This window comes from Dermacentor andersoni, chromosome 9, assembly GCF_023375885.2.
Source record: "Dermacentor andersoni chromosome 9, qqDerAnde1_hic_scaffold, whole genome shotgun sequence".
In the NCBI taxonomy this organism is placed as follows: domain Eukaryota; kingdom Metazoa; phylum Arthropoda; class Arachnida; order Ixodida; family Ixodidae; genus Dermacentor; species Dermacentor andersoni.
The window spans coordinates 110,557,372-110,576,804 of NC_092822.1; positions in this window are offsets into that span (position 1 = coordinate 110,557,372).

Sequence of the window (19,433 nt, forward strand, 5' to 3'; positions counted from 1 at the left end):
TTCACACACTTATGTGATTGGACGTTAACACATCCAAAGAAAAGAGACACGTCATACGAACACATTATACAAGAATTCCGTGCACTTCAGGACAAATATCAAAATAAGATGCAATATTACACTAATGGCTCTAAAAGAAAAAACCACGTGGGTGAGGGGGCCGTAACGGAAAATTGAGAAACAAGTATTCGATTGCCACAACACGCCTCTGTTTTCACGGCCGAAGTTTATGCTATATGGGTAGTTAAAAAGATTATCACTGATAAACACAAACATGTACTCATATACACTGACTCTTTAAGCACATTGAAGGCTCTGCAGCTAAAATCTGAGTGTGAACACCTGATAGGAGACATTTTAATCATGATGGCACTTAACAAATACGGGAGGTCAATTTGTTTCTGCTGGGTTCCAAGCCATGTTGGTATACTAGGTAACGAAGCAGCTGATAGATGCGCATCGATGGCAGCGTACAAAGAGATAATAAGCACAACACTTCCATACAAAGATAGCATCCGTGTGATTAGAAAAGCCTTAACGGCAAAATGGCAACGCGAGTGGGACCGTTGTGCCGACAACAAGCTACACCTCACTAAACCTATGTTTGGCGAGTGGAAGTCATGTTATCATCAGGAGCGGTTCATCGAAGTAGTTTTATTCCGACTACGCATTGGGCACGTACACCACACACAATTATTTACTTACGAAAGAAGACACACCAACATGCGAGAAATGTCAAGAGCCACTAACAGTTATGCACATATTACTGACATGTACGCATATTGAAACATACAGACGAGCACTTTTGCACAATTTATACCAACTACACGTACCTTTTCCACCTGCTCTAATTTTAGGTGATCATCCGCTAGTCCCATTATGTGACGTCTGTAAATTTCTAGATGACACTGGTTTTTTAGATAAAATATAGATTATTAACACAGCATTTTCCTTCATAAACTGGATTTTAAAACACCTCGTGTTTGGCGCAGCATAGCCTTAGCCGCTTTTGCGCTAATAAAGCCCATTTAACTAACCATTTGTTACAACGCCGCTTTTCTTCCAATCTGTGCCAGCGGCTAGATGCATGTGAGCTCGATTGTCTATTACTGTCGTGCCGCGCAACCGTTTCGAAGAATTTGTTTGCAGTGCCTAAAGTATGCCGCACTCAAGCTAGCAGAAGGCGAACATGGTCTTAGCCATGGGAGCGGCACGGGGCGACAAGAGGAAAGCTGCCAAGGTATACCGAAATTGGCAATGTAGGGGAAGACCTCGCGCCTACACAACTATGAGGAGTTACTTGACGCTGAAAGAAGCAGGTAGCTTCAAGACAACGCGGCACCGAAAGTGGACCATCAGTGAAGAGGCTGAAGGAGACATTTTGGCTCTCATGACTGCAAACCCTCATTCCAGCGTGCGTGATGCGAGTGGTGAGGCCAGCATTTCAGTTTTTAGTGTCAAAAGTTCTTAGGAAGGCTGAAATGCATCCGTATCACATCCAACTGCATCAAGAGCTGCAAAAAAGATACTTTCAATGGCGGCTTGATTTCTCAAATTGGATCCTTGTTAACAGTGATGAAGTATCGGATTTTGTAGACAAAGTGCTCTGGACAGATGAGGTAACGTTCTCCAGAAATTCTTAAGTCAACATCCATAATGCGCATTACTGTAGCGATACGCACCCGCATTGGATGGCGCAGGCCAGGCACTAGTACCAATGGTTATTCAGTGTGTGGTGCGGTATCTTTGACGGAAGAATAATTGGCCCCATATGTTTTTACCCCATGCTCACTGCTCAGCGGTACGTGAACGACATCTCGGAAGGCCCAGTCGAAAATATTCGCTGTGGTCTTCCTCTTGCGTTTTTAAAGCGAACTTGGTATCAGCACGACGGTGCAGCAGCTCACAGCAGCAGCCTTGCCAGAGCCTGGCTTGACGAAGCCTTCAAACGCCAGTGGGTCGGGCGCCATGGACCAGTAGCATGGTCTGCAGGGTCACCGGACTTGACACCTCTTCTTCTTGTGGGGACATGTGAAAGACCGAGTCTACCGCAAACCTACAACTACACCAGAAGCGCTAAAGGCAGAGATGGCTGAGGTCTGCATCGAGATGCCGTCTTGCGTCATCAAAAAAGCTACATCGGACGTGCTGAAAAGGTGCCAATACTGCATTATGGCAGAGGGCGACTTGTTTGAACATATTCTTTAGACAGACATCACAGTGAATAAATCTCTACAACCGCTACCCATGAAAAGAGCCATCTGTGTGAAACTTTTGTGCGACGTGGAAAAGGCACATAAGTAATATTGATACAAGGCAGAAACATCTTTAAACAACGCGCGCAGGTTAGTGCGCCCCCCCCCCCCCCCCCTAAATAGGACAACGGCGTATTGGAGAAAAAGACGACGAAATAATGGCACTTGCTTTCGCCGCACGCAATGACATCGTAGGTGGCCGTCGTCGGCGTGCACAAGAAGAAGAGGTGAAGCGACGTTCGAGAGCGAAGAAGAAGGCATTCCTGATCTCGTGTTTACAACGCGGCAGTCTTTATTTACCCCCAGGGCCCAAGTTAGCCCACAATAAATAGTTGTGTTTGAACTCCCCTTAACTGTTCGTTGCAATTCTGGTGGAGGCGCTGGGGAATGATCTCCAGCCCAATTCGAGTTGGAGAAAGCAGCCCGGAACCACGCCATCTCAGACCCAACGAGCTCACACCTGTCCACCAGCGCACGAGCCGTCGCCTACGTGGTGAGCCGCCTGAGTTTCCTCTTTTGCCGGAGCAGACTATAATAGCAGCAGCAGACGAAACTGAAATAACATCCCAGACAGCCTCAACCCGCATCGTCAATGATCAGCCGCGGACGCCCGAGCCTTTTCACGGCGACACATTCGAAGACGCCGAGGACTGGTTGGAAGGCTTCGAGCGCGTCGCGAACTACAATGAATGGGACGAAAACCGGAAGCTCCGCAACGTTTACTTCGCGTTCCAAGACTGTGCGCGAACGTGCTTTGAAAACCATGAAGCTGTCCTCCGGTCGTGGGATGACTTCCGACGGGAGCTGTTGGCCATGTATCCGAGCACAGACCGCCGGGAAAGAGCTGAAGCCGCTTTGCAAGCAAGAAGCCAACGAAACAACGAAAGCGGGGCAATGTATCTCGAAGCTATGTCCCGCTTATTCAGCCGGGCCGATCCGAGCATGGGCGAGGACAAGAAGCTTCGGCACCTGATCCGCGGCGTGAAGGAGGAGCTTTTTGCCGGTTTGGTCCGCAGCCCTCCACGCACCGTCGCCGAATTCCGCTCCGAGGCGACGACTATGGAAAGGAGACTTCAACAGCGAGCGAGACCGCAACCGCGATATGAACGTCGCCTCTATGGATGCGATGTCAGCAACGTTCGGGAACGGTCATTATTCAAAAGACTTGAGCAAAACAGTACGGACACAGACAGAGAAGACGACAGGACGAGCGCTAAACTTCAACTGAGGTTTTTACTGCAAGCGAAGGCACATATATGCATTTCAGTGGTGCATGCGCACACAGGGTTAAAACAGGAAGGGCACATTCTAATGAAAATGTGGCAGACTCTTCTGTCAAAAAAAAAAAAAAAGGAAATTCTAGTATATAATTCGGCTCACTCAAAATTGGTTAAGAGGGCCATTGCAAAAAATTGCCTGCGTGGTGCTCTCGAAAAGTCCTGCCACCATAAAATTGAGGTTAGCTTGCAGATACAAGTGCTCCGGTTGCAGAACGCCGGTTTTCCGGAAGACATCGTGACCGGTGTGGCGGAATGCCTCCTGAAAGAAATTAGAGCAGGTGGACGCCCTGGCGTAGCAGCCGAAAAAAGCTGCAAGAAGCTGAAGCGTACAGCTATACCGTACGTGCACCAGCTATCGCACCGGCTGAGAAAAGTTGGATAGAAGTGCGGCGTAGGCGTGATGTTCACTGCCCCCGAAAAGCTGGTGCGCGTGTGCAAAGCCGTAAACGAAAAGAAAAAACCGATCTGCGCCATAAAACATGAATGCAAGTTTGTACCCTGCATTGTTGGGGTCGTATACCGCATTCCTGTCTTGCGGTAGATGCTACGTGAGGCAGACTGGCCGCTGCCTAAATGAACGGCTACGAGACCACCGAACGCTGGTAGATTCATTAGCGGGGGGCGGCCATTTGGCCATGCATTGTAAGCGATGCGGGTGCGTGCCTGCGTTTGATACCACGTGTGTGCTTGGTAGGGGAGGCACAAGGTGGGGGCGCGAGATTTGTGAGGCATATCACATTGACAGGGAATGTGATAACTGTGTCAGTACGGCGTCACTTGCCTTGTCCAAAAAAGAAAAAAAAATGTTCTTACAGAACATTCTGCCACATTTTGATTAGAATGTGCCCTTACTTTTGTAACCCTGTGTGTGCATGCACCACTGAAATTAACCATGCCTTAATTAACACCAATGATAATGGGTCTAACTGCCGCGATAGGTTGTGGGTTTGAGTGCCTTAATTATCTGTGCTTTAATTTGCCTTAACACCAAATGCAGTGAGTTCGACTACCACCAAAGGTCATGGGTTCGAGCGCCTAACTTTATCTTAATTAACTGTGCCTCAATTCACCCTAATTAACATCAAAGGTTGTGAGTGTGACTCCCATCATTGGTCTTGGGATTGAGTGCATGAATTAACTATATCTTAGTTACCTGTGCCTTAATTAACCTCGCGCTACTGAACACCAAAAATAGTGGATTTGACTCCTATCACTTTTGATGCCATTGAATTTGGGTGCGATAACACCGGACGGTGAATTTTCCGACACACGAGCCATCTAATGCTTTTGAATAAATAAATAAATAAATAAATAAATAAATAAATAAATAAATAAATAAATAAATAAATACAACGCAAAAGTGCCATAATAACACACAAGAGAAACAAAAACAAACATGATGCAACAACATTGCCTGATTAAAATACATACAAACAGTAAAATGTTGAATGGCATTTAAAAAATTCGCTAGAGCTTTTGGCCAAACAGAAGCGAACCAAAGGAACCAGAAGAGTATATATTTCATATAAATAAAACTAGCTTGTCACCACAAGGATTATCTGACAGTCTGTTTTCCACTGTCCATGCACGTGTTTTGAACTTTTACAATATGTATTACTACGCCGTGAGAAAGGAAGTTGCGTGCACCTAAAATAAGCCAACTTATTCATCTTGTCCACTCGTTTCTTTCTCTAACATTGGAGAATTTATAATTCTCATTCAAATAACAAATATCCTGTAAAGTTTTTCAAGCTCTTACTTCAAATGAATACATTTTCATTAGACCGTGCACCTCCCCCGTGTCTACGGGCCAATAACCGCTGGTTTCTTGTCTCATCCCCAGTAGCGAGCGAGAACAAATAATGGAGGATAAAGCAGGCAAGCACCGACTAGAAAGAATTATATTGTGTTTATATTACAAACTGTGGCCAATCCCCCCTTGTGGGTAAATGCCATGTGCTAAAGACAACAACACCAACGACAAAATGGTGGTCTTCCCTGCAGGGGCGTAGCTAGGTCGTCTGGCACCCGGGGCCCTTAGCTCTTCTGTCACCCACCCCTCCCCCCGGGTGTAGTCGATGAAGGCGAGGATATCGACAACTTTCGGGTGTCTTCAGATGAATATGACGCCCCCCCCCCCCCCTACTGGCCCCGTGCACCTGGAGCCCACGGCCCCCCCGGCCTCCCCGGCCCCCCCTGTTGCTACGCCACTGCTTCCCTTTGGGAGAATGCTGCAGTCGCAGGAAATGAGTTCAGAGACAGTGGAATCGCTCGTCCATTGCCTTTTTTTAAGGGCATCGAAGAAATTGTTATATCTCACCTTTCTCTTTTCGTAGAGCGACAGAATGCGATGACATGATTTTCACACGTTAAAGAAGAAAGAAAGAAAGAAGTCTGGAAAATTTTGAGCAGGAACATGTGGTACGAGATATTTTATTTACTTGAAGGATGTTTTCGCATAAGTCAAGTACTTTTTGCCATGGTCCAAAACTACGAGATCAGATATGGCTATCAGCATGTTAACGATGATTGATATTCACCACAAACGCTTCAGATTACGCCAGATGTAGGCAGGAAAGTACACTGTGGCCATTTTTGTTTAATATATATAATAATGACATTGTGAATGTTTCATTTGGGGCATTTAACGTTCTATATGCCGACGTCACTTTTGTATTTCTTGGCAGTAAGGATCCCAACGAACTGGTAAAGCTAATGAAATTCTTGTGATGCTTTAGCGTTGGTCGTATCTTTACATTTTAGAAATTAATCTTTCGGGAACAAGTGCGATGATTTTGCCTCTAAAGAGTGAAGGTATATTGTGTATTAAATCTAGGGTTTCACCCCCAATAAATGTTTGAGGACACCTTAGCACTTCTTATGAGTTGTGAATGCCTTCAATCTGAGATCCATACAGGGAAGGTTTAGCCATGTTAATTTATTCATGCAGTGAAAGAACGCAATCTGTAGCTTCTTCATCTTTCAGAGCGGTTCTTCAAGGTTTCTATATGCGTAGAAGACCCCCACCTTAAATTATTTTATAAGCTGCTGTATAATATATATTCTGAATATTCTAAATTGCATTTGCGGCCCCCAGGATAATTATCAGCGCTTAAAAGGCCCCTCACCATGTCTGGCCATTTTCAGCTGACAAGCGCAGAGCATACATTGCGTGATAACGATCGTGCCTGCAAAGTATTACATCGCTATGCATTGCGGAAAGATATTAAATTTCAAACCCAACGCCGTTTTTACTTCTCCTCGCGGCCGCCGCGCTCCCAGCCGAAGGATGACGTACTCGCGTCCCGGCGCCTTCTTACTCGAGTTCGCAGTGTGACGTCGCTCGTGGTGACACGTGACTTCGAGGACTATTCAAGGCACCATCTGTTATTTGTGTGATCTGTTGCTTGAATTGACGAATTGAAGTTTAGAGAAACAATAAAACACACAAACGGAATGTCTGCACGTTCTTGCTTTACTTCGCACCGAAGCAAGGGAAATGTACTTCCGCTTCGTCTTCTTATTCCCACGGTCGTGCGGTCACGTGCGCAGGTACCGAAACTATGCGATTTTCTACCGTGTTCCAGCGTTGTGATCATGCCCTGCGATCCGCTTGTTCTGTCTCAGTACTCGTGTACCACTGAATTATACCGCTATTCATGGGTGCTTGTGCACTGCGCGCAAAATCGTGCGCTGCACAAAACTATAACAGCTCAGGCGCGCAACGTCACCAGCGAAAGTGCCCATCACCGAAAAAAAAAAACGAGGAAAAAAAAAGACGTGAAGGCAAGACCTGTGACGTGTGTCATGCGATCCTCGAGGTCCGGCATGGGAGTACGCTGGGAAGTGGTTTTGCTTGCGAAGGCTAGACGAGGAGAGTGGAGAGGGAGTCTTGCTATCCAGTGGAGCCCGCCTGCTGAAATCATGGGTTCGCGGCACTGAAATACTTCATCTCGGCTAATAATGAGCCGACTTGAAAAATATGTGCGGTAGAACGCTTTCTGGAGGACACGTAACAACTTCGAGCGTGGGGCCCTTAATTTAAAGGGGCCATGACACTCAATTTTCGATCATAATCTGTATTGTGTGAGATAAACTTCGCGCGTTCGACAACACGCTGGCAAAATTTTAGCGCATTTGTGCCAGCACGTGATTTGAAATTGAATTTTTTATATTAAAGTCGAACGGCATAAAAGTGGGGCAACACTGGCATGCTCCCGAGCCAGGCTGCATGCCTGCCAAGCGAGCATGATATTTCGCCCTAAGAATCAGTGTGTCAGCTGTGCTCACTTGCGGGAAACTTCTGCTTTGTTCAATTTGCCATTGGAATTGTTCAACTTGTAGCGGCTGAAGCAATGCCACAGCGGCGCCTATGTAGCGCTGTCGGTTGCTAGAGCGAACTAAGAAAGGAGTGCTCTATATTGTACACAAGGAGCAGGTCAAACTTAGAGGAAGCTTTAGCTCGGGTGCTCCTATGTAAATACTTGTAAAAAGAGAATTTGTTTTTCTCGTCAAACACTGAACCAAATTTGACGAGGTTTATTGCATTTAAAAGAAAAACTTAAAATCTAGTGACTGTTCGTTTTGAATTTTTGATTTGGGTCGTCAATGATTTATAAAAAATTGGCAAAAGTCGGAAATTTTCAGAAGACGAAACTATCACGTTTACAAACCTATAACTTAACAATGAAGAACTATACCACAATTCTCTTAATAGCATCTAATAGTACATATAGCGGATAAAAGTGTTATAACACACATGATTCTAGGAAAATTGAGTAATATGTAAATACAGCTTTTGCAGAACCCTTGTTCACGGCGTAACCAATTCACGTAAGACATAAGATGACATATCAAATTTGTCCGCTTTCAATGATCTAATGGATTCCCTTTACAAAACCGTGATGTCTGTTCTTCGTGCAGAGCGATTAATTTGTAAACTTGGTGCTTCTATTCTTTTTCACACTTCCGAATTTTTCAAAATTCTTGTAACAAAATTCAGACCCTAAATCGAAATTCTGCTTACAACAGTCACTATAATTTAACTCGCTTGCTCAAATGCAACACATTTCATCAAAATCAGTGCAGGGTTACCTCAGAAGAAACGTTTTTACGTTTTACATGTATTTGGATAGGCCGCGTCGGAGTTGGGCCCGAGCTAAAGCTTCCTCTTAAGGTTTGCAAGATTAACGTGGGCAGGAAGGACTGGCGATAATGAGACCGCTTTTGTTTCGTTCTCAGGACACTTCACGCCAGGCAGCTACAACGACGATTTGCGCCTCCTCGCCGAGTGTGGGATACCTATGAAACAGCTGAGGCTGCAGCCAGGCGCGATGCCTACCGTGTTCGCGCACAGAGCCATCCGGCAGGGAGCGCCCCGGTCAAACGTTAGCCAGCTTGGGGCGCTGTTCTCGACACGCATGGCGGCTGCACGGCCGCCATTATCCGCCATGTTGACTGTCTGATTGGCTGTGGAGAGCTCACCTGCCTTGAAATTTGTGCCGGGAAACGGAAGTTTTGCGAAATGTCATCTTGCGTTTTCATCAAGATGACGAAACGTGACGTGGAGCTCCAAATTTTATCGACTAATACATTTCTTTGGGCCTTGGCTGCTATATTACGACGTTAGCGCTTCAACAAGAAAGTGAGCGGTAGCGTACAGAAGAGAGTGCAATGCATGTGCAATTTCGCGAATATGTGGTGGCGATCGAAGATAGCCGCCATGCCAGCTTGCTGATTGGCTGAAGGAATCTCCCCTAAGGAGCGTCACAGGAAGGGCTGTTTCGTCAACGTCATTGTGACGATGCGTGACGTTGCGCTGGGCCGCCATTGCTGAGATTTTCCGCCATAATCTGTGGCGCGACGAGCCGCGCGAATTATGCTAATGAGCAGCCATATGCAATGGCAGCCGAGATGAATGCGTATCGCCACATTTTCCCCGTCGTTTGGCGCCATAAACATCTTTTGTTCATAACGCGTGCACATAATAATTGCATCGCTCTCGGGTGGTGTTGGCATTTGTGTTTGGGGCCATCATTTTTTTAAGGAACGCGTTTATAAGAAATAATATTAATTGAACATAGCAAACTTTTGGCAATGTTGTCCACTTTTCACTGTTGCATTTGTATTGTATTCAAGATTAATACCTTTTCGCACAATCAAAAGTTATGACAACGGCGTCTTTCTAATTTATAAAAAGAAATGTACGCAAGGCGGCGCCTTGAAGTTTCCTTCCGCGATGCGAGTAACCAGCGAAGGGAAGAAGAGGTGGCAGCGGCGGCGCTTGCGTCGCGCTAGTGGATATCTCTGGCGCGCGCTACGCTATCGGTGATATTCGGCAATTTCTCAGCCAGCCGAGTCGGGCTGAGTCACTTGCGTTTCACGACATAGCGATAACGTGGCCTAGAACGCACGCGCATCACCACTGGTAGGTCGCGCATGTTGTCTTAAAGGGAAGCTGAAGAGTCTGTAGAATTCAATAAGACGCTCATATACGGATGCGGGAACCTTATAAACCATGTAGGTGAAATTTGGATTTTTTTTTTCAGTTAGGAGCGACGTAATCGTGGGTTGAAATTGTGCTGTAGCTCCGCTCCCCGTCGAATGCCGCGCGCTGCTGCTGACGCTGACGATGCGAGCGGAGACCGGAAACCGCGGTGTTGTGACGTCAACTCTAGTGTTTCGTTCCTTCGCAGCGTCCACGACCGTGCCTGACCGCGCTTGTTTCTGCGTGCGTGCCATCGTAATCTGCTTCGATCGACCCTGCATTCCTTTGTTGGTGCGTCTGCGTGTATGTAGAGTGGTACTCAACGTGAGTGGTAATCAACGTGAGTTGTAGTCAACGTGGTAGTCAACAGATGAAGGTCACTACACGTACTGCATGAACCTGGAAGCTTTTCACGCGTTTAAACCGCCTTTGTAGATTGCCGGCAGCTTTGGACAGCGCAAAAATGCCGACGATCGCATCCCCGCTTACGTTCCACGAGGAGGCATGCAGGAACACAACACTACAGTTGTTTGACCGGAAACGAGCTCACTAGATCGGCGAAAGATCGGCGAGATCACTAGATCGGTTTGCAAAAAACATACTCACCAAAGGGCATTTCCAACACGAGGAGATCCCAAGATTTTGCTTTCGTTCGCGTCGAAAGCACTGCTCGCACCAGCATCGTTTGCTTCTTCGAGAGGCCGGCTCTTCGCAATCGGCTCGCACATGTAGGGAGTAACGCCGAACTCCTCAGAAAAACGCTGTCTCTCTAAATTTTCCATTACCGTCTCAGAAAAACAGCACCAAACTACCTGGCACCACGCTTCATGTGTAGCGGCAGCGGTCGGTTACTAGTGTTGACGTCACGAGGCGCCCGACCAATCACAGGCGGAAACGAGACGCGCGAGCTGGGCGTGTCCGCTGCTGCGCTTTTCGTCGAAATAAAATATATTTGCGCTTTCTTTCGCTCAATTTCGATACGATATTCGAATTCGGAGGGTTGAAAACCATTATGTACAGATGTTCACTCATTTTTTTCTGGAAAACCTTTCAGCTTCCCTTTAAGGTAGAAAACAAGCGCGTTGGCGCCAACATACGATGACTCGCTTCATTTCCCGGGGACACGCATCTTACCTAATGAAGTAGACGGCGGCTTGTACGCAGCAGACGACGGAAGCGAGAAGCGTTTTGGACGGAATAATCATGCGCTTTGAGCTAGCTGCTTTATTTTTACAGCGGAGGAAAACTGTTTCGCTTTACCGAGAACCTTACGTTCAGCGTCTTCATTTCAGTTTCTCAGGCAAAAGGTCAAGTTGGCGTCACGTTACGAAAGCAAAATGGGGCCATCGGCGCCATTTTACTCGAATCGCGTCTACGTCACGCATCGAAGAAAATGGCGGAATGTCCAGAATAGCGCCCTTGCTGTTTGTTTTACCGATATCAGGTGAAAGAAAGAAAGTTCAAGTGAAAGTTCAGCCAAAGCGTACATCGCGCCAAATCCTTGCGCAGCGGACACATATTCGCGCTGTGCGCGGTCATATTTACATATGGTGCACGCAACTACAAGGGTAAAAAGCAAAACAAAAAGCTGGCGGGAACGCGCGGCAGCTTAAAGGGGGTATGACACACAATTTTCGATCATAATCTGCATTGTGTGAGATAATCTTCGTGGGTTCAAGAACACGTTGGCAAAATTTTAGCACATTTCAGCCAGAACGTAATTGGTAACTGAAGTTTTGAAGTCAGCACGCAATTGTAACTGCCGACCGATCCGGCAGGCAGCGCCCCAGCTAAACGTTAACCTTGCTATTCGTTTCATGGATATCGGGTGCAAGTGGAGGTTCAGCCAAAGCGTACATCGCGCTAAATCCTTGCGCCGCGGACGCATGTGTCCAGGCATTTGTTTACATATGCTGCACGCAACTACAGCTGCATGCCAGCTACCAATCTACGCGCGTAACAATTTGCTTTGTTCGAAGTAGCACCAGACTTCGTCTCCCGTGGACGGATGTAATATCATGAGTGCGGAAAGGCAACAGCAGCATTTAGCGCAACACCAATTTCGCCATCTATGTTGACCACGTTTACAACGCGGTTTTTGTCCATTGTCTCTGAAATTCACGCAAGACATCCTGTGCGTGCAAATCTCGGAGGCCATGTTTCGTCACTTGAGCTAGTGGTGATGAGGTCGAAGTAAAAATGGGGGCGCCGCGTATGCTACGCCATCGCTGCATGTGCTGCTCAGATTTCTCGCTTGCTTCATCACGCCAAGTTGGCAGTGTCGAAGACATGGCACGCGACACCTGGAGCAAATACGGCAAGAAACGACAACTATGCCCACACCTCACACGCCGCGGTGGTCGATTTTGTAGTAGACGATCGCTACATTTGATTCGCCTGCACTACATGTAACAGTTCACGAGGTGCCACACTTCCCTGCTCGTTTCAGCGGCGCAGCAGTGGCGCCCGCTGAAGCACGCCGTTCGTTTCAAAAGATGCTGGAAAGGTGCGGGGCTGGTTCATGATTTTGCTCCACCCATTCCATTGTCGTTGCCGATTTGCTGCAGGCGTAGAGGTGCGAAGCAGCAGCGTCGTAGACGATGCAGCGCACGGGCACAAGCGCCGTCAAAGCCCCGCTTACGGAAGTTTGATGTGCCTACGAAAGTGGTGGTGTGTATTTACGCCCCAGTAACCGATTATACCTGCAGTGCAGGGCCTCTAAAACAGGAGTATTCCATGCACGTTAGTCAGGCATAACGTCTGCATCGAGTCTGCTCCTTGACATTCGTTTCGAGTGCCGCGCTGTGCCTTCACCACAGAAATCGAGCTGCATGATTTCTGAAATACGCGTGAACTGCCTTGAACTGGTTCACAGTGGTGCAGGCGTGTCGAACAGACGTGATGGCTCGGTTCCAAGCAGCGCATGACGTCACACATGGCTTGGCAATATGGCGGTGGGCGCCGGAGGGCGGGGGTCAAAGCCACCGAGTTCTAGCTCGTATTTTGGACAGAAATGTGCTTTTACTGATCAGCTTTTACGGGTGTATAGCCATAATAAACCATCTGCTACAATTTCTTGCCGGAAACCACAAATTGTTGGGTGACCGTGTCATGCCCCCTTAATCATTATTACGCTGTCATGCCCTACACCACAGAGGTGGATTTACCGAAGTCTTTTTTTTTTGTCGGAACAATCGCCGAGTAAAAAAGAAACGAGTCGCAAGTCATCATAGATTGCCAGTTAGGTTACTCTGTAGCAACGTATGGAAATTATTGTTACGTAAGTATGGTATACGTGAGTATTATATGTATAAGTTCGTATATCTTGTTCTTGTGTTTCACTTTTGATATTGCACTGTACGTTCTTGTACATTGTTTTCCGCACTCCTGTAAGAGCCTGACATGGCAACATTCTAGCAACTAAATAAAGTTAATTGGCGTGATGCCATGTAGACACTGCTTAACGTACTTTGTATGTGTAGGGCCAACTGCAACTCAATTGTAACCGAATGGAACGGCTCGTTTCAGATAGTGTGGATGTAGAGCAGCATCCTTGCGAGCTTTGCCAAGGTTGCTTGAAACTAAGAGGAAATTCCGTTACATTTGGCCAAGTGTGTGTGCGAACGTGTGCTCTTTCCACGTATATGCTGCCTTTGTATAAAGTCTCATGCAGCAGTAACTTCTAATGTATCCATTGCACACAATGCGATTGCCAAAATATTCCGATTCGCGAATAGAAACCGCCAACGGCTCACAAGATTTATTTTTAGTTGAATGTGCATGCTATGCAAGGGGCGAGAACATGTCAGACCAATTAGAATAGATGGTGACAGCGCGCCGCCCAGTTTCGTTACCTCCCGCACCCTAACCAACGCGAATGACACAAGAAAGTGAACGTTCTTCTTCATCAAGAAGAAGTTTATTCAAGGGGCGACCCTCAGAAAAGGAAAGCTAGAAAAAAAAGAACGCACGAAAGAACCAGAATTGTGCAAAGGAAACGAGAGCTCGCCGATATCCCACGAAGAGGGAGCAGTTCGCTAAGGCGCATAACATGCCGACGGTTATGTCAGCGCTCTTGCCACCGCGTCACTGATTACAGTCGCTAAAGATGCAGTCATCCAACCGAGCTCGTGAACTCGCTGTCAAATGACTTAGAAGTATTTCGAGCTGTTCCGTTATCAAGCCGACGGGGTCTCGAACGTTAGAACTCGTCGAGGACAGCGTCTGCTCAAGCTCATTGCGGGCGTTTCCCATGTCCTCCAGGAGAGAGTGAGCGTCTGTGGACTGCAGAAGGAGTCCTGCCACGCCTTTGCACTTCTTATAGTGGCTGACCAAGTCCTTGTAGGCCACAGCCTCTTCACACTTCGGACACTCCTTCAGGTAGAAAGCGCAGCTACGGCACAAGTGGTCGCTCAAACGATCGAGGGAGCCGCTGTAGTCGCAGCCACTGCCGGCGTTCACACAGCGCACGACCCTTGCTCCCAGCACTCGCTCCAGTGTAGTTCCGATGACTTTGGCGTCCGAACTTAATCTTTGCTTGTCGATCCAGCACACTGGAAGTTCGGCTTCGTACGCAACTGTACCGCATTCCTCGCATACTCTGTGTAAGCACGGGAGTACGGCTAATGTTGCCGACACAACACCGCACCAATTGCAAACTTGCTCGTCGTCTATTTCCTCCACGAACTCGACAGTCTTCCAGTCAGTGTGGCTGCCGAAGCCACGCACACGGTAGCTAAATCTCTGCCGTGTGTCGCTCATGCCGGGTGTCCGCCGCGCCGCCCAACAAGCCACGATTCTCAGCTGCGGGGTAGGGTTCGAAGCGCTTTAGTCTAATGTAGCCACTGCGTAGGCGCGTAGGGAATAGCGATCAACCTTAAGAGGCTACAAAGCGCTGACGCCGTTATCAGAACCAAGAAAGTGATAAGCGGTTCGGATTGCAGAGCGATCAGTGTTCGACATATTCTCTTTTCCCCAAACGTCACCGCTGATAGAAATCGCACCACCCGTGTTTGAAGCGCCTCGATCGCTTTATCCCTGCTTATAACAGGTTATACGAACACTGTGCACTCATTTGACGAGCAGTTGAACCGAACAAGCAAGTTTTGCTACGTTTCTGCGCGCATAGTGGTCGTCGTTCCTGGAGAGAACGTCGCTGCGAAAAATGGTGGTACGGCGCAAGGACACAGCTGATATAGCCGCTATCAGTCTCTGACATTGCAGCCATCATCGCGCAGCGTGGGTCAGCTGGTTTTTGATCCTGCTTATTGCGGCGTCTACTGCGAGGACAGCGTCTGCTTTTCTGTGGGCTGCCGCGTGGTGAACAATTTCGACCGCAGCAGCTTGTTCTACCGGGACCCGAGTTGAGTTGAAGTCGTCCACTGCGAAGGAGCTCACCGCTCGGCAAAGATGGCCGGCTTGATGCAGAGGTGGAGGCACAACGTACATGGCTTCGGAAGACACGTGGAAATGAAGGCAGTGGAGTTCATCGACAAGCTCGAGCATGGGCAGGTTTGCAGTTGGTGTGGCTCGGTGTCTTTAGAAATGTTTCGGCTTCAGTGTCAGCACGACATATGTGAATTCTGCAAACGAAAGTATGCCTCATCGAATGGCACGTCATACATAATTAATTGCTGTGAAGAGGGTATGCGTGCTCCTGAGCTTAAAGTGGAAGCCGGGCACCCTGGCGACAAGCGAGTACGTTGCGTTAACGCGGCTAGTGGCTGTGACTTCGTTGGACCTCTGAGAGACTTGGACCGACATCTGTGGGAGAGCTGCCTTTTCTACCCGGCAACGTGCTCCAAGTGCGGAGACACCGTCGCCCACAAGGACATGCGGAGCCATTACCCAGCATGCAGCGGCACACCGGGAGTGTTTCTTCGCTCCCTGCTTGAAAACTTGGGTGCCGCATGCGAGAAGCTTGAGCAGGCTGTGGCCTCAGCTGGGCCGAACGACCGCGACGCGCTCCGGGACATGATTAGTCTGGCGCGCGAACAGTTCGCCAGGATTCGCGGCCAACTGGATACAGGCACACCATAGTACATAAAAGCGTACGTTGTCCCTCGTCTCGGCAAATGAAAACCGCGGCGCAAACGGCGACGCTGGGCCTTCCGAGAGATTGTACCAGGAGGAGTATTTTGCCGTTTGCTAACTTTCGCGAAATATCTAATTTTGTTAAGCTTCTTTTGCGTATTTCGTTAAATAAATTACACAATACCTTTCATTCATGCGAAGTCATCGCCCTTGCGGATATGTGCTCATATGAACTAACATTCATATCAAAGCTGTAAAGGCGACTTCCGCAACGGTTTTTGTATGGCGGTGGTTAAGGCTGACAGCAGTTGGGTCGGTGCCAGATCGCTAAATCATTAAGACGCACAACAGGGTAGCAGTTAAACGTTCGCATTTGTGTTACTTGCCCTCGTATTCAGGAATGCGTCTTAACTTGAAGCCCGTGCTGCAAGTGAAGTGTAATTGAATGACGTCTATCGTGAACGCGCCGAAGTAAACGCAGTGAGCGTCGTGGCCATGCTTACGCCATTTAGACCAGGGGACGGCGGGGGGATATTTTGTGAATTTTTCCTTAGTGGACCTGTCCATTTCGTCTGCAGCTGAAGTGTTAATTCGCTGGGAGCGCCTGTCTAATTCTGACTTGTACCCGAGCCGAGCCAATCGATCAGAACATTGTAAGCGACGAAAATAGGGAAGTGCATTAGGTGGAAACTTACAGAATACTTCCCCAAGTCAAGCAAGGGCTTCAAGTTAACAAGAAATTTGAGTAGGGAGTGAGTGTCTCTTCGTTACTCCACAAGTTCACTGCGTTTTTTTGAAATAATTTCTAATTAAGTAGCGCACCAATACTTCCTGAGCGGCATCAGATGTCAGTCATAGAACAGTGGAGGACGCAGCCAACCTCGAAGCCCGAGGGAGCCGTACACATAACCAAAGAATTTGTGGGAACGGGCAGCCGGCTTCGTTAAGCTCAAAGTCAGCAACGCACCACTGTACAGACAATCGAAACTGTGAGCTGTGCGGGTGTGCAGCTACAGGCGTCGCATACGGCACGATATAAAGGTTCATATGCTAATATGTAGCGAGGCATTCGAAAATGGCGGTTATAGCGAATGAATCGCACCGTAAATAATGTAATGACTCGCAAGGGTGGGCGATCGGGTGTGTTTGTAATGCGGCACCTTTGTTCAGCAGCGCGATGATCTACACGCCACTTCTCTTACTTTCCATGCAGATCGTCTCACTGCTAACCAAAGATTTAATATAGTGAAGCGTTTGGAGTTGTAGTTTGGCATTAGCTTACTCGCGCGCGGCGTTTACCTGCTTCTTAGCTTTTAAGTACCCTGACTAGGCTAAGAAGCTGATGGATGTTCCTTCCGGCAGGCTTCTATGAAGAACGTCGTCATTTGAATTTCAATTTTATTTTCCCATCTTACAGTACAGATGAAGGGGTTGCAGAAAAAGTCTACGCCAGGATAGCTTAACGAGTCTACAGACCTAATGTTCAACAGGGAGGCAGTACTGCAACATGTGCAATTTTCCCGCGTACTTAAATTTAGGTGCACGTTAAAGAACTCCAGGTGGTCGAAATTTCCGGAGTCCTCCATTACGGCGTGCCTTATAATCAGAAAGTGGTTTTGGAACGTTAAACCCCAGAATTAAAATTTTTTAACGTGCAATTTTATAAACATGGACAAGTACACAAAGGAATCGCGAAAGGATACATGCAACAACAATACGTGCATAAAAGTAAACTTAAGCCATGTGAGTTAAATACATAATTTGAAGGTCTTCGTGCGAACAGGAAAGGAAATTGATATTAATGAGACCGCATCCGTTAAGAAGAGACAGAAGAGCATAGTGAAGGTGTTCTTTTCCAAGAATTAGTCGAGGTGACTGTACGATCCATTCCTCGCCATGTCTTCTTGGATAGCCTAATACATTTTTTCCTCAGTTCTGCGAATTTCGTGAGGTTCGTTATGTAGTTCTAGTTTCCAATTTACAGATGGACACTAAGGCGATTTCTAAAAAAGATATGTACTTTAATCACTCTGGAATTAATAATTAAATCTGCACTCGGATGTCGGTATGACGAATTTACACTTCTCGAGGATACCTTCTTTAGATTAGGTGAATGCGTTCAAGGTTCGTGAACGTGGGGGTAACTTCGAACTAACTGTCAATTATTTAAATGTGAGCTGAAGATCGAGTTGTAAATCAGCGTCTTCCTTTGTGTAGGAAAGATATATTGTCCCGTAGTAGTGACGGCGATGAAAGCAGCGAATCTGGGAATGACAAAACTGGTCTGGTATTGGGCGAACTCGAGGCCTCAAAAACAGGCTGCACTCAAAAGAACGGCGACAGCGGCTAACACAGTCGACAATCGTCGAAAATCTGATCAGCGGGTCAAGCGCGTCATCTTTTTTTCATCAGTCATCGAAGGTTCCCGAGGAATCCCTGGTGGGGGCGTGTATTCCAGAAAGTTCTACACCATTCGTGTTGCGCATAGGTGAAATTAGATTACACAAGATTCGATGACATCAGACAGCGGATAGAGCCATCGATAACATTCGAGGAACTTCCCATACGTGCGGGCGCGTCCCGCGCTGAGCGCTAAGATTTGTTAGACGGTGAAAAGCGGTCACCCGAAAAAGACAAGTGCACGTGTCAATGCTCCCCTCTCAAAAAGCACCGTCCTGGTGCTGCAAAGCAGACAGAAGATCTAAAAACAAAAAGGACACTTATTAAACAAAACCAACAAAACAACGATAAAAGCAAAGGCCAGAGTAACACAGCCCAAAAAAGTTCATAGATCAGCTATGTCAAATCCCAAAGTGCGTTAGGGCTGCTCGAATGGCTTAAGCCGCACATGTACTATTTTAGATCGTGAGCGGCGCCGCTGTGATAGCGGAATGTCGTTTTGCACGACCTCATAGTCGAGGGCGCCAATGCACCAGATGATTTTGTAGGGTACGAAATAGCGGCGTAATAGTTTCTCACTGAGTACTCGTCGGCGTATTGTGGTCCAAATCCAAGCATGGTCGCTGGGCTGGTACTCGACGTAGCGGAGTCGAAGATTGTAGTATCGGCTCTTGGTCCTCTGCTGGCTATTGTTCCGCAGGCGGGCGAACTGTCAGGCTTCTTCGGCGCGCTGGAGATAGGTGGCGACGTCAAGATTCTCTTCGTCGGTGACGTGCGGCAGCATGGCGTTGAGAGGCGTCGTCGGGTTCCTACCGTAAAACAGCTTGAACGGCGTGATCTGTTTCCTGTACCGCCGTGTTGTAAGCAGAGGTAACGTACGGCAGGGCGGTATCCCAGGTCTTGTGTTCGACGTCGGTGTAGATTGCTAACATGTCGGCGAGGGTCTTATTGAGGCGCTCCGTAACACCATTCGTCTGC